Below are 12,773 nucleotides of genomic sequence, written 5' to 3'. Positions count from 1 at the left end.
CGAACGGCACGACCGACCCATCGCAGCTCCGATAGTGTTCTGACGCGAGAAAAACACGTTCCTCTCACGTTACCTAGACGCACGACTCCTATTGGCGGATGGAATGACGTCAGTACCGCGACGGCGCAGCAGGATTCTCCGTTACACGGGTCTATTGTTTTTTTTATAGGAATCCGTACGCGTGTGCAGCTCCGAGGGCAGCTGTTTTTTTTAGCGTTACATCACAGGCGCAGGCCAGCATATAGAAGCTTAACTTTAAAAACTTTGCTTTAATAATAATTACAATACCTCGCGGTTTCTGCACAGGCTTTCCACGCGTGCGTTGAACGAGACGAGGACTTACCTTTTCCATACTGGCTAGCCTGTAGACGACGATGGCCGGTGCGATTTACTCCGTTATGCAAGAGTTGTTCGATGTGTTGCTTTTAGTAACCACAACTCTATGCATGTAGGGGCTAGCTCACTCAAGCGCGCACATCTCACACACATGCCATGTATAGTGTCGTGTAACGCAGCGAGAAGCCTTCGCGTGAGGTGGCAATAACCACTCTGGTGTATTGACGATGCTCGGACAGGACGAATTCAGGACACTACAGATACACTTTAATTAAACGAAATACGAGTTGAATATAGTCGGGTTAATAAAAGTATCGGAATGGGAAAGTATACAGAATGTCGTAAACAAATTACGTGTCACATATAACGCCTATAACGAAATTATTTTTATCGTCTGCGTTTTTTTGTTTTTTTTTTCATGCATATGCGGTAGCGCTTCTACGTGCAGCGTGATACAGCGACTCTGTACGCTCGCCTAGATCGAAATAAGAGAATTCTGTAACGCGTAAGCATTCTTTTTTCGCCGGAGAACTAGCATCATCCGGGAGTGCATCACGTACAATGTCAGGAGCAGACCAGTATCTATGAACACCGAGCTAATAACATACAAAGATTACAATTCACACAAGGAGCAGCGTGCTTACTACGCGCTACACGTGTCGGGCGACTTGGTGTCGAAACAAACAAATATGTTGCGGTATTCAAGCAATGACTATTCTTCTCGTTTTCTTTCTCTAATGAAATACACGCGTAAAACATCTGGTGTTTATCTGATGGACACTTCCAAAGTACCCTGCTGTTTTGAAAACTTCATCGGCGCTCGAACGATCTAAATTCAGGAGGGGAAAAAAAAAGCACTTCGACACGCGATACGTCACAGTGACGTACCGGTGCTGTGGCTTCAGTGCAAACTTAGAAGGAAAACTTCGGCTTCATTTTTATCTCCATTAACAGGTCGGACTTAAACGCAAATGAATATAAATGCGAATTTTTGAATACTGTTTTATTAGTTGGTTCGGCGTTGTTGTTCGGTGTCCCTTCGGGGGGACACATAATGTTTAGACGTGATAACGTATTTCGTCAGTACTCCACTTAAGTTCTCGGCAACAGGTTCATCACTATAGAGGATGGAGGTCAACGTTTGGTGTTTTGAATTTCGCGCTCAAATCCCAGCGCCGCTACGTCACTGTGAAGTCACGAATTTCGACATCTTTTTCGTATTTGGGAAGTTATTGAGATACAACGGTGGTTTCTGGTATCAGGATTATTCCGCTAATCGATAGGCGGGTTTAGTTCTCAGCGCACAGCGACTCTATTTCATTGCCTATTTACGTTATAACACGAGCTAGAGAGCTAAATTTATTGGGCGTGCCAATTTCTGGCGCAACGTGATTACACCTTTCTTCTGTGCTTAAAGAAAGCTGCTGCCTGTGAGTGCGCTGGGATAGATACCTAAAGTCATAACAGAAATTCTAAGCCTAAAGACACCCAAAGCAATCAAAAGCAGCACATTTGCCCTGTATTTTCGGCGATGCGTCGCGTATCCTCATTGCGTCTGTTCCACGCTGCGCGATTCGTGAGTTTTAAGCTTGTCGGAATAGCGGAGACGTAGGCGTAGTCAGCAACACTGGTGGCTCCATCTCCTGACGCTGAGTTTAGACGGAACGTGCATAAATATTATTGCGATGACGGGCTGTGTCTTGCTCAGTTGCTGCTTGCTTAACGGCTTCGGCAGAAAGCGTAATCACGTATGTATACAGGGAAGCTTTATTATTTTCCTTTGCCGAGAACAGCATTGAAAAAAATATGTATTTTGCTGACGATTTGTGTGTCGAACAAACCGCCAGATGTCATCACCAGTACTGCTGCTGCCGCCGTCCACGTCTCCGGCACCTACGGTGTTCTAAAGCTCCCTACACTCTAAAAACAGTTGCACCCTTTGGGGTGTATATTTGACATGCACACAGCGATAATTGTCATCTTTCTCGTCCGCATTTCCTTTCTTTAACGCGGCGAGCCCGGTACTTTCCAATAACGAACGGCATGCGCGTTATCAGTATGACATAGCATTCCCGACAGGAAAGTAACGAGCGCAGCGTTTTCAAGAAAGAAAATGCGGGCAAGACAGATGACAATTGTTGTTGTGGCAAATATACACCCCAAAGGGTGTAAACTTTTCTTAGAGTGTATTCTTATACGCGAAATACATAGTATACCGTAGGGTTTTCAAAACGTTCAGGCAGTAACGATATGAAAAGCGTTACGGCTGGCGTTGGAACGCTGGTTAATGCGCCAGCTAGGTCGAGTGAATGACGACAGACGACGCCTAAAATACGCCGGAAATACGGAGCTTGCGGTTGCCTCTTCGGTATTGCCTCCCGTGCAAGACTTCTATTTTTTTTTCTTTCCCCGAACACGCACACGTTATGTAAACAATACTAGCAATTTGATACGCCGTTCAATCCTTGCTGCACAATATCCGCTGGAGCCGCCGGCGTCGGTACCGCAGGCGAGTTCCTCGCGGCAAATAATTCCCCTGAAAAAAAAAGAAGAAAATTATATTAAAATACATAAACGGTGTGGAAAGGTTAACGAGCTTGAACATGTGCATGATTATACTATTGCTCTAGCGAGAAATAAGATTCATAAAGACGTTTCCTTGACATACAGTTGGCATTTGCTGAAGGGCATAATATGTCTGTCGCTAAACGCACACATACGCACGCACGTGTTCGTCAATGTGTCTTTTTTTGGCGGCAAAATATGACCTTACTCACAAGACGAGAAAACAACAAGCATTCTTAAAGTGACAAGGCTGAATAATCGCACATGCTTGGACCGCAGGCCCCTAATGGGTCGCCCGCACGTGGCAGTGCTCGCCAGCTGTGTTGGTAAGGGAAATATTACCTAATAAGGCGATCACTCAAGCTGTTCTGTAAGCTAGGAAAAAAAAAAGAAATGTGGGTATGCGTTAGAATAGCGAGGTCACAACTGGCACTGACGTCGTGATGCAAGAGCAGGAACGCCTGCCCTATGTTCTGCAGATTCGGCGCTCTTGTTCACGAAAGGTTTTGAAGCCGTGCCTTTCTAGAGAGTTATCACTTATCGGCACTGCATTACGCAGGCCGAAGCTGCAGTTCGTAACCTTTCGTTACCATCAAGGTATATATGTATGCACATTTAGAGATACTGTAGATCCTCAAATGGTTTCTTTCGTTTTTTCTATAATTAGCTTTTCTTCCTTCCTGCGTTCGGAGGAACCGCGTTGACTATCAGATGACGTATTTGTGTCTCACGTTTATCATACATATATGTGCATATTAAAGAATCTTAAAAGCGAATTCACAAGCGAAAACTTCCGAGAAAAGAAAATACTCGTTAGCCGATGAACGCGTTTTTAATGTCTGCAGGGAGGAAATGAATGTATAAATAAACAAAAGTCAAATAAACGTTGCGCGCTCTAAAATGCTTGCAGCCAAATTACCCGGCTTCTGAGCAGCGCAAGAACCCGTTCTTAACTCAAACAAGTAGTCGTCACACGATATACTATCATTGATTTCGTCACAGATTTACGTCTACGATAAAAAGAGTAATCTATCAACTACCCTTCAGCTTGCCAATCATTTCCTGTGCGTTCCCTAGGTAGTACACGTAAGCGTTGCTCAGCGGTTCATAACGGCAACCTGGCCCGGCGGGAGCTGCGAGCAAACGTCTTTCAGACAACAAGGCGCGCTTATTGCATAACAAATCAATACTCGTGAGAAAAAAACGTGCAACTTCACCGCATTCGCGTCCAGCCAATGGCTTCTTATCCAGCGGAGCTTCGTGTGCGGCCAGTTTTAAAACGGCTCCGAAGTCGGCAGTTGTGTGTCTGGATCCGACTAAGCTACATTCGCGAAGGGTTTGACGTTTTCTTTGGTGCCGACGCTAATTATACGACGCAAGCTCCGATCCTCATCGGCGGCCATTCCAATATGGCGTTCCGCCCTTCGTCCACGATGTCGGCGGCGTTGTTTTTTGTATGTTTGCTTGTATCCCAAGGATCACGTGGCACATTTCTTGCACTCGGGATAACGGTCTTCGTAATTTTCTCCGGCAATAAACCAACTAATTTTCAGTTTCAATCGCGAGTACGCGATAGACTCACGAGAAAACGCGATTTATTTGTGCCGAGCAGCCATCTTGTGCGTAGCAGACGACGCAGTGCCCGGATGTAGCCTCGCGAAAGGCTCGTCGTCGCGGCGGCGCCTAGCCTCCCATCCGGGGCTGCTCCGCCGTTCCCATGACAACGGCGCCCGCGCGTATCGATCAAGTTGTGACGTCATGGCCACGTGACCCGCCTTTTTGTGCTGACGTCACATGTTGCAGGTCGCGCGGGTGGGAAGGCAAAGCGACGGAAAGAAAAGAAAAGAAGAAAAATGGGGGGAAAGTGATTTCGGGTGCGCTGCGCTGGCTAGTCGATAGCGGCGATGAGGTTTGACACTCCAATTCCTGGGCGATCTAACCGCAGCAAGTCTCGCAATGATAAGTGCCTTTGAAGCCGGCGCCGCTTTCGTAGCGAGGTTAGGGTTAGCGCGGAGAGGATGGCGCGCAGCCTCCATGGGCGCTGTGCTCATGCGGCAGATCTCGAAGCGGCTGGTCGCGTCGGCCATCTTGTGGCGACGGCGCGCCGCGTGGGCAGTCTCCTCCCAGTACCCCACCCCGCCCCGACCCTTCCTGTGGGGGGCTTGGGGAATAAAAAAAAAAGCAAGGAATGCTAGCAAACCCGAAGGGAGCTGGGGCGGCTGTGGACGGGACGGATATGTTATGGATGTGTGGCTGATTTGTCATCTTGCGACGCAACGTGAAGTATATATAAAAAAAAAAAAAAAAGCCGTGTTCATATAAAGCAAAATGTATGTGTCAGAAGTGGGATTCGAACCCACGCCCGGAAGACCGGACTGCGACCTGAACGCAGCGCCTTGGACCGCTCGGCCATCCTGACAACACAGCTACTAGCTTACACAGAGCTTACAGTTGAGGAAAAGTTACTCAGTTCAGTACATTTGTGGCTTTATGGTGTTTTTAGAAGTAATCGTTTTCAGTTGTGGTTATGTGCTACGCGATCTATGCAGAAATAAAATAACAGCAATTCTTATTGCTCCGTGGCGCACACTGCAGCACCCAAATATCGATTGTGGCGGCCTCTCGTAGTATAGTCGGGATGGCAAAACAAATATGGTGCATGTGAACAGAATCTGAGAAGCTCGCGCTACCACATTTAACGAACGGGTTACCAAGGATTCCTCTGATTTCAACCCTCATCTAAATAATTTGCCAGCAGCGCATTAACGACCCCGCACTTTTGCCTCTGGACAGACAATGCTTTCCACGAAATTCGCTTGCGTTACCGCAACAGGCCATGGAATAGTGGTGCCGGCCCTCAGCTACTAGACTGCAAGCAGCGTTTCAACGACGTTGGTGTCCTGCAAAACCCTTGGCGCAAACCCACGCGGACCGCAGTTCTCTAAACATGCCGAAGGGATGCTGCGTGCCGTGCTGCCCTTCGACGGAACGCCGCTGCGGCAACGCGGTCTCCTTCCACGAAGTGCCGTCGGACGACCGCTGTCGAGACGCCTGGGTGGACGCGATCGCTGGCGGCGACGCCGATGAGAGGGCGCGACTTCTAAGTAACGCCCGGTCCGTCGTGTGTTCGCTGCACTTCAAGCCGACCGACTTCAAGGTCGGCATGAAGCGCCGCGTTCTCGTGACCACCGCCGTGCCTTCCATCTTTCCCGACAAGAGTACCGCGTTGGCCCTGGAACCGCCGACGCGGAAGCGACGCCGACGCCGGACCGCGGAGCCCTACTACTACTACAACGTACACTCCGTCAAGGGCGTGGAAGAGGTCGAGGAAGAAGACGCAGCGGCGGCCGCCGCGAACGAAGCGGTGTCGACGTCTCGTGCCACGGCCACCCCGGAGACGACGACCATCATGATACTGCCTGGGATGGTCATCCGACACGAGAGGTAGTCTCTCGAAAGCGGTGCGTGTGTGTGTTGGTGTGTGCGCGAGCGCGGCCAGCGGCTGGAATTGGCGATGTGTGCAGAACGCGACATGTAGCACGGTCTAGGTGGGTGCGACGCCGAACACCGGCAGAAGACTTCCGACCTGCGTTTACGTCGAAGCTTGCGTTGTGGTTCATACCTTCGCCAGCCTGCTGGAAAACAGCATCAGTCAGCTTGATATAAAGATGCGTCTTCATTATCAGGCGCCTTGTTAGCGTGCGTGCATCTTTTGCAGTGGCTAATTGTAACAAAAGAAGAAAAAAAAAAAGCATTACAGCGGAAGTCTCGCATTCTGAAGACGACACAGCCCTGGTACTATGGTTATACAAGTGCCGCCTTCTCGCGGGGCAGCTTAGCAAACTTGGCAAAATCAATCTCCGTTCTCAGTTTATGTAAGGAGGCTGCACGATTCCTGATGCCCTGTCATGTTTTGCTTGAGTGCCACGGTTTTCTAGTGGGTTTAACTTGCACAGAAAGTTGAGAATGCTTAAGGGAGGGGCACTTTCTCTAAAGCGTGTCCAGAATGGAGGGTCATCTTTGGACGTACGTGGACTAATGTTACTGTTTTGCCAGGATACTGCGATGGAGTTGCAAGTTGATTGTTTTCCACAGGTGGCAACATCTTGTGAAGTCACATTACACATGAATGTGCCGCATGTTATGTTGTTTAGTTGCACGACTCTTGTTGGTGTGAAAAAGTGTAGGTTTAGGATGTTCTACGCTGCTGCAGGAACTATTACGCCGACAGAGGCCACAGCTACACACACACACATAAAAAAAAAATGAGACTAGCACAGTTTGTTTGAATCCACTGTCACCACCAGTAATGCAATTTGCTGCAACTCCATCCTGGTATTCTATTGCAATGGTACCAATATAGATCTGTCTGGGTTAAAACTCTTCACTGGTACTCGTGCGACCTCTGCATTGGAGGATATCTTGCCAAGTGGTTCGACGGTCCATTAGTATAAACTATGCCTCCTGCTCTGAAAGTATCTGTGTTGTTCAGCACTCCCATGAAAATGAGCATGCAGCAAGTTCACAATTTCTAAGAGCCAGTGAGTCTCGTCCTTTTTGTTTCCTATATCTTGAAGGAAATAGAAGCTTGTATCTTGCGGTAAACGCTGAAACTGCCAGCAATGTCACCTTTGTTCCACGCATAGGCAAAAGGCCTTAGTTTGTAAGAGGACCTTGCTGGAGGTGCAGAAAGTGTCACATTCGTATACAACAATACGTGTGCACGCATTTGACAAGCCTGTTGGTCTGGATCTCAAGTACGAAGATTTCTGAAGACATGCACCATGTTCTCCATGGGAAACTGAACGTGTGTGGTCTGAATCAGAACTGCCAAGAATGTTTGCTTATTAGTTGTGCAGAGGAAAACTTCGTGTTTTTTCTAGGCTCTGGCGTCGATGGCCCCTGTGTTACAAGTACCTGCGGGCTTTGGAAACCCTACTGCCCACACGACCTCTCTGGGTCCTGCGAAATGCTGCTTGGTGGCGAGACTGTGTGTGCACGTTTTTCGGGAGACGCCGGTAGCGCACGCTTTGCTATCCAAGTTGAACAAACTGCCGGGGACACTGTTGTTGAAACGAACTTTAGTGTGCGTCGCCTGGCAGCAGCAAGTGTGAGCAGGTCACTGGAGACTTTGACTAAAGCCTTATTGTTGCACCGTCAACCAAGATTAATAATAAATCAACCTGCACACACGGCACCTCGCTTAGTTTTCTCTTTGGCTACAAATGGGACACGTCCAACTTTTCAAATTGATCTCGGAGGCTATGCAGAACCGCTCTGTGGTTCACTATAACAACACGGAGTTAGATAATGCGTGACAAACTCTTGTATGTCACTTCTTTGAGTTTTGTTACTGTGAGAACACGCTCCTGCAACTGTTCTTCAAGTTCTTCAACCATGAGCATGGGGCTGAGCTTTATAGATTAAAAGCTAGTTTAAGAAGTGAAGGATATTGAGCAATGAGTAATGGAATTGAAAGTGATGGGCACACCATTATGAGGCAGGAGGATCGAAGCATGGATATGAGAATGAACATGGTCAGCTGACATTCAAAGTCAAGATGAAGTAGAGTATGCTAAGGCTTGTAATGCAGAGAACAAATGACTGGTGCTGTGAGAGAGAATGGGTGCCAAGGTGTACACCGAGGTGTGGCATTTCGACTCCTCCATGCAAGTATCGTCTGCCTCTTCAAGCAGTTTATTTCAAGTAACCTAATTGTGCTATTTGCCAGAGGCAATTATGAAAACATTCTGTATGGTCTGGAAAGAAAGAAGACATGTGGTACATACAAGAACCTATTATTGCCACCAGTGAATCATCGTGTTCAATAAACAGCTGCACACCGAATTCCAAGAAAGGGCTACCTACATCCATGCCTAGGAACTCCTCCTATGGAGCAATCAAAAGGGGCGCTTACACAGACATCTCGTGAGCATGCAATCTTTGGTGCAACTGTCAATTGTTCACGATGTTTCAGTGGTGGCAATAATAACCATTTAGCACGCTTTGCCGAGTACAACCATGGAAGTTGGTGCTGTGTGTTGTCCTGTCTGCCTGACTGCTTTGTTTCTTTGTTAGGTTTTTCTTTTTGCATGTTGTACGATGAATTAATGTAGGGACAAAACCAAGTACATAACATCACGAACATTGGTGCCATTGTAATGAGTGACTGAAATGTCTGCAGCTCTGTATTGCAATAGCACATATAATTAAAAGAGCCACTCGCAAAACTTCAAAGAAGTTGTGCAGGTCCAACACATGGTATTGGAATCTATGTTGAAGCGCTTTCTTGAAGGGCCTTGAAACACTTTTTGGACAAATATTGCCGTCCTGCAGGCAAGGCTCCTGCGAAACATCCGAGCCAAAGGTTGCACAGCATGCTGCGGGGAATTTAGTTTCACGAAAAAAAAAAAAGAAACTGCACTCTCCTTGGCAGCGTCGTCATGCAGCTGCGTCGCAAGCAGCCAAGCTAAGCCCACCAATAGTTATTGGCTACTTTCGTGACCACAAGTACATTCTTGGTAATGTTATAATTGCTAATTTTGAGTTAAATAGATGAAAGATGCACATGTCCGCGATCTCAAAAAGACCAAAAAAACCGTAATACATCATTGCAATACCGGTCTACACAAACGGCAGTTGCGCGTAGCTGCGTCTGCCAAGCATGGCCTCGGAATTGCGCTGGCGTGCTGGGCAGCATGCACACCGCGGCGGCCGCAGGGTGCTATGAGGAGCCTTCTCGTTGGCGAAACGATTAGACAATGGGGTGCGCCGATTGGTCGCTGTAAGTGATGCAGCCCTGGGCAACCGAGCACCCATCTCACTACGACACAGCGCCCCACACGCCTGAACCGGAAGGATTGTAGTAGGGTGTTAGTCGTAAAGAAAAGAACAAAACAGCTCTTTGCCAGTGCTTTCCCCACCTTTCATCTTACTTGTCTCTTGCCATCAACCCTGTCTAGCTTGCGCTAGCGAGTAGAGACAAAACGGGAAGGGAAAGCCGCACATTGGAGAAATAACTACCATTAACTCCCCTTGTAGTACTTGTACGACCCAAAATATATTTTGAGGCAGAAATGAGGTGTCTACTGAAATGCTTTTGAGGCAACCTCTGGATCAATTTGAATTAAATTGTTGCACTTAAGTGAGAAAGTTTATTTCTGGTAACTGTAGCAAGCAGAATTTTAATGTCGAACTTTGATTTAGGTTTTCCATTACGTTTCTACAGAAATTGCCAAAAATCAGTAAAAAGAAATAAATGGAAGCATGAAATTTACAAACCCCTAACTCTCCACCAAAAACGGATATCACAGTTCTCTAAACTGCACCCATTAAATGTAAAGCATGCAAAAGTAATGCATATGTTAATTTCCATATTATATGTAAACTTGTTCAAATATTGCGGAGGGTTTTGCAAAATCATACTCGCATATTAATGATGTATTTGAGAGTTATTTATAACCTATCAAATTTGTTCACTTAGCTGCACTACTAGGTGCAGTTTACAACATTGTGATGTCATTTTTCACTGACTAGTTACGAGTTGTAAACTTCATAGTTTCGTTTTCTGCAAATTTTTTATTTTCAAAAATTTTTCTTACAGGTTTGGCGAACTAAATAAAAAATCTGCTTCTAACAGTCACTAGATGTTAATTTTTCCTTTTAAATACAACAAACCTCATCAATTTTGGTACAGTGGCTGCGAAGAAAAATGATTTCTCCTTTCCCACGTGTTTAGAGAGGGGTCCTTGAGATAAAGCTTCCTTCTAAATGCCATAAATGCCACATCTTATAACACGTCGGAGCTGTACTTGCATGTTAAGCCCTTGCTGCACGAATTTCTATTTCCTTGTGGAAGCAGTCCTTTCTTCAGGCCAGATATGCCTAAACTAATCTCAGTTTTCTAAAAATATAGTTATGGCTTTATGAGTCAAAGTTGTAGCATATCATATTTGATATACTATGCAGTCGTGGGTACATTTTATGACTATGCAGAAAGACGTTTGAATCGCAGAAAACCTGCAAAAGCATTGGAATTGTTGAAAAACTTCGAGCACTGCCTATAAACAGTACCCGAATTTTCATTTTCTGACCTATTCATCACTAATAATGATGCTAAGGAACAGTATAACCTGTAGAAATATATTTTGCTACCAAATTTGTTCTTTTGCGAGAAAGCAAGTCTCTGCTATCGTGAAAACAATCAAAACTGCATCATCATCATCAGCCTGTTTTATGTCCACTACTGCAGGTCGACGGCCTCTCCATGCGATCTCCAATTACCCCTGTCCTGCGCTCAACTGATTCCAACTAGCACCCGTGAATTTCCTAATTTCATTGCTCCACCTAGTCTTTTATCGTCCTCGATTGCATTTTCCTTCTCTAGGTACTCATTCTGTAAGCCTAAGGTCCTCAAATCATTTGTTGCAACTCGTCTGCATTGTTGCTGAATAGAACAATGTCAAACAATGTCAAATAGAACAATGGCAAACCGAAGGTTGCCAAGATATTCGCCCTCGATCTTTACTCCTAAGGCTTCCCAGTTTAATAGCTTGAATACTTCTTCCAAGTACGTAGTGAATAGCGTTGGAGAGATTGTGCCTCCCTGTCTGACCCCTTTCTTTACAGGTAACTTCATGCTTTTCGTGTGTGGAATTAAGGTAGCTGTAGAACCTCTGTAGATATTTTCAAAGGTATTTACGAAAGCGTTCTGTACTCCTTGGTTACGTAATACCGTTGTGGCTGCTGGTATCTCTACTGAATCAAATGCTTTTTCGTAATCTATGAAAGCCATATAGAGAGGCTGATTGTACTCTGCGGATTTCTCTTTTACCTGATTAATGACAAGGATGTGATCCATTGTAGAGTATCCCTTCCTGAAGCCAGCTTGTTGCCTCAGTTGGCTAAAGTCCAGTGTTGCCCTTATTCTATTGCAAATTATCTTGGTAAATATTTTATATAACACTGGGCATAAGCTAATGGGCCTATAATCTTTCAATTCTTTAACGTCTCCCCTTTTTGTGGATTAGTATGTTTGCATTCTTCCAGTTTTCTGGCACCCTTGCAGCCAATAGACACTTCGTGTAGAGAGCCACCAGTTTTCCAAGCATTATGTCTCCTCCATCTTTAATGAAATCGACTGTTATTCCATCTTCTCCTGGTGCTGTTCCTTGTTTCATGTCTTGCAAGGCCCTTCTGACCTAATTGCTAGTTGTAGGTATTGCGCAGCAATTAGTGCTTGCCTCACGCAACCACCCAAATGTCTTCCTCTATAAAATCATCACAGTAGGCTCATAAACCGTAAACAAACACCATGGTATGTTCCTTGTGCACTGATTTCAAGTGTATAAATTGTGAAAATAACCTGTTTACTTATAAACTTACCGCATGTTGTGCGACGCAATTCCGTGCTGTGTTAAGGAAAAAATAACTCGAAAAGTTATTTCAAATGCTATGTATTTCATTGCTAGAAAGACCACAGATTCTGAGTAAATATATAGGATTTTTCTTTTTGATTCTATTATGCTAGAAGTTATTCAGTGTCTACCATATATGATACATCATGTGGTAAGGGTTAAATGTTGCACGAAACACAGCACATGTCTCAGACTTTAAATCTGCATTGTGGACACGTGACACGAGTTGAGAAATTTGGATCAAATTTCTCAGTCACGATTGGCTTCCTTTAACGTGACGGCGTTAAGGACCCCGTGTCGCAGAAGATCTGGCGCTGGTGTCCCGCGTCGTCTGCCATTATGGCAAGATCATTTCGAACCACGCATACCTAGCCATGCAGGCCCTCCATCTAGCGTAGTGAAGTTACTGAACTAATTGAATTTCTTAAAATAAAATGCGCCAGAAGAATCGTAAAG

At 45.7% G+C, this 12,773-nt stretch overlaps 1 long non-coding RNA gene and 1 other non-coding gene across 2 annotated transcripts in view; one reads left to right on the top strand and one right to left on the bottom strand.

The window, feature by feature from the left end:
* Nucleotides 1-12,773, top strand: part of LOC140213636 (uncharacterized) — a 40,244-nt gene that overhangs the window by 12,167 nt on the left and 15,304 nt on the right. The gene's annotated exons all lie outside the window — the stretch shown is intronic.
* On the bottom strand, nucleotides 5,237-5,320 carry TRNAL-CAG (transfer RNA leucine (anticodon CAG)). The gene has a single exon. It is a non-coding gene; the product is annotated as a tRNA-Leu (tRNA).

The sequence above is a fragment of the Dermacentor andersoni genome, chromosome 10 (genome assembly GCF_023375885.2).
Source record: "Dermacentor andersoni chromosome 10, qqDerAnde1_hic_scaffold, whole genome shotgun sequence".
Taxonomy (NCBI): domain Eukaryota; kingdom Metazoa; phylum Arthropoda; class Arachnida; order Ixodida; family Ixodidae; genus Dermacentor; species Dermacentor andersoni.
Note: the sequence above shows the minus strand (reverse complement) of the source record. Positions and strands in the feature narration are given on the sequence as shown.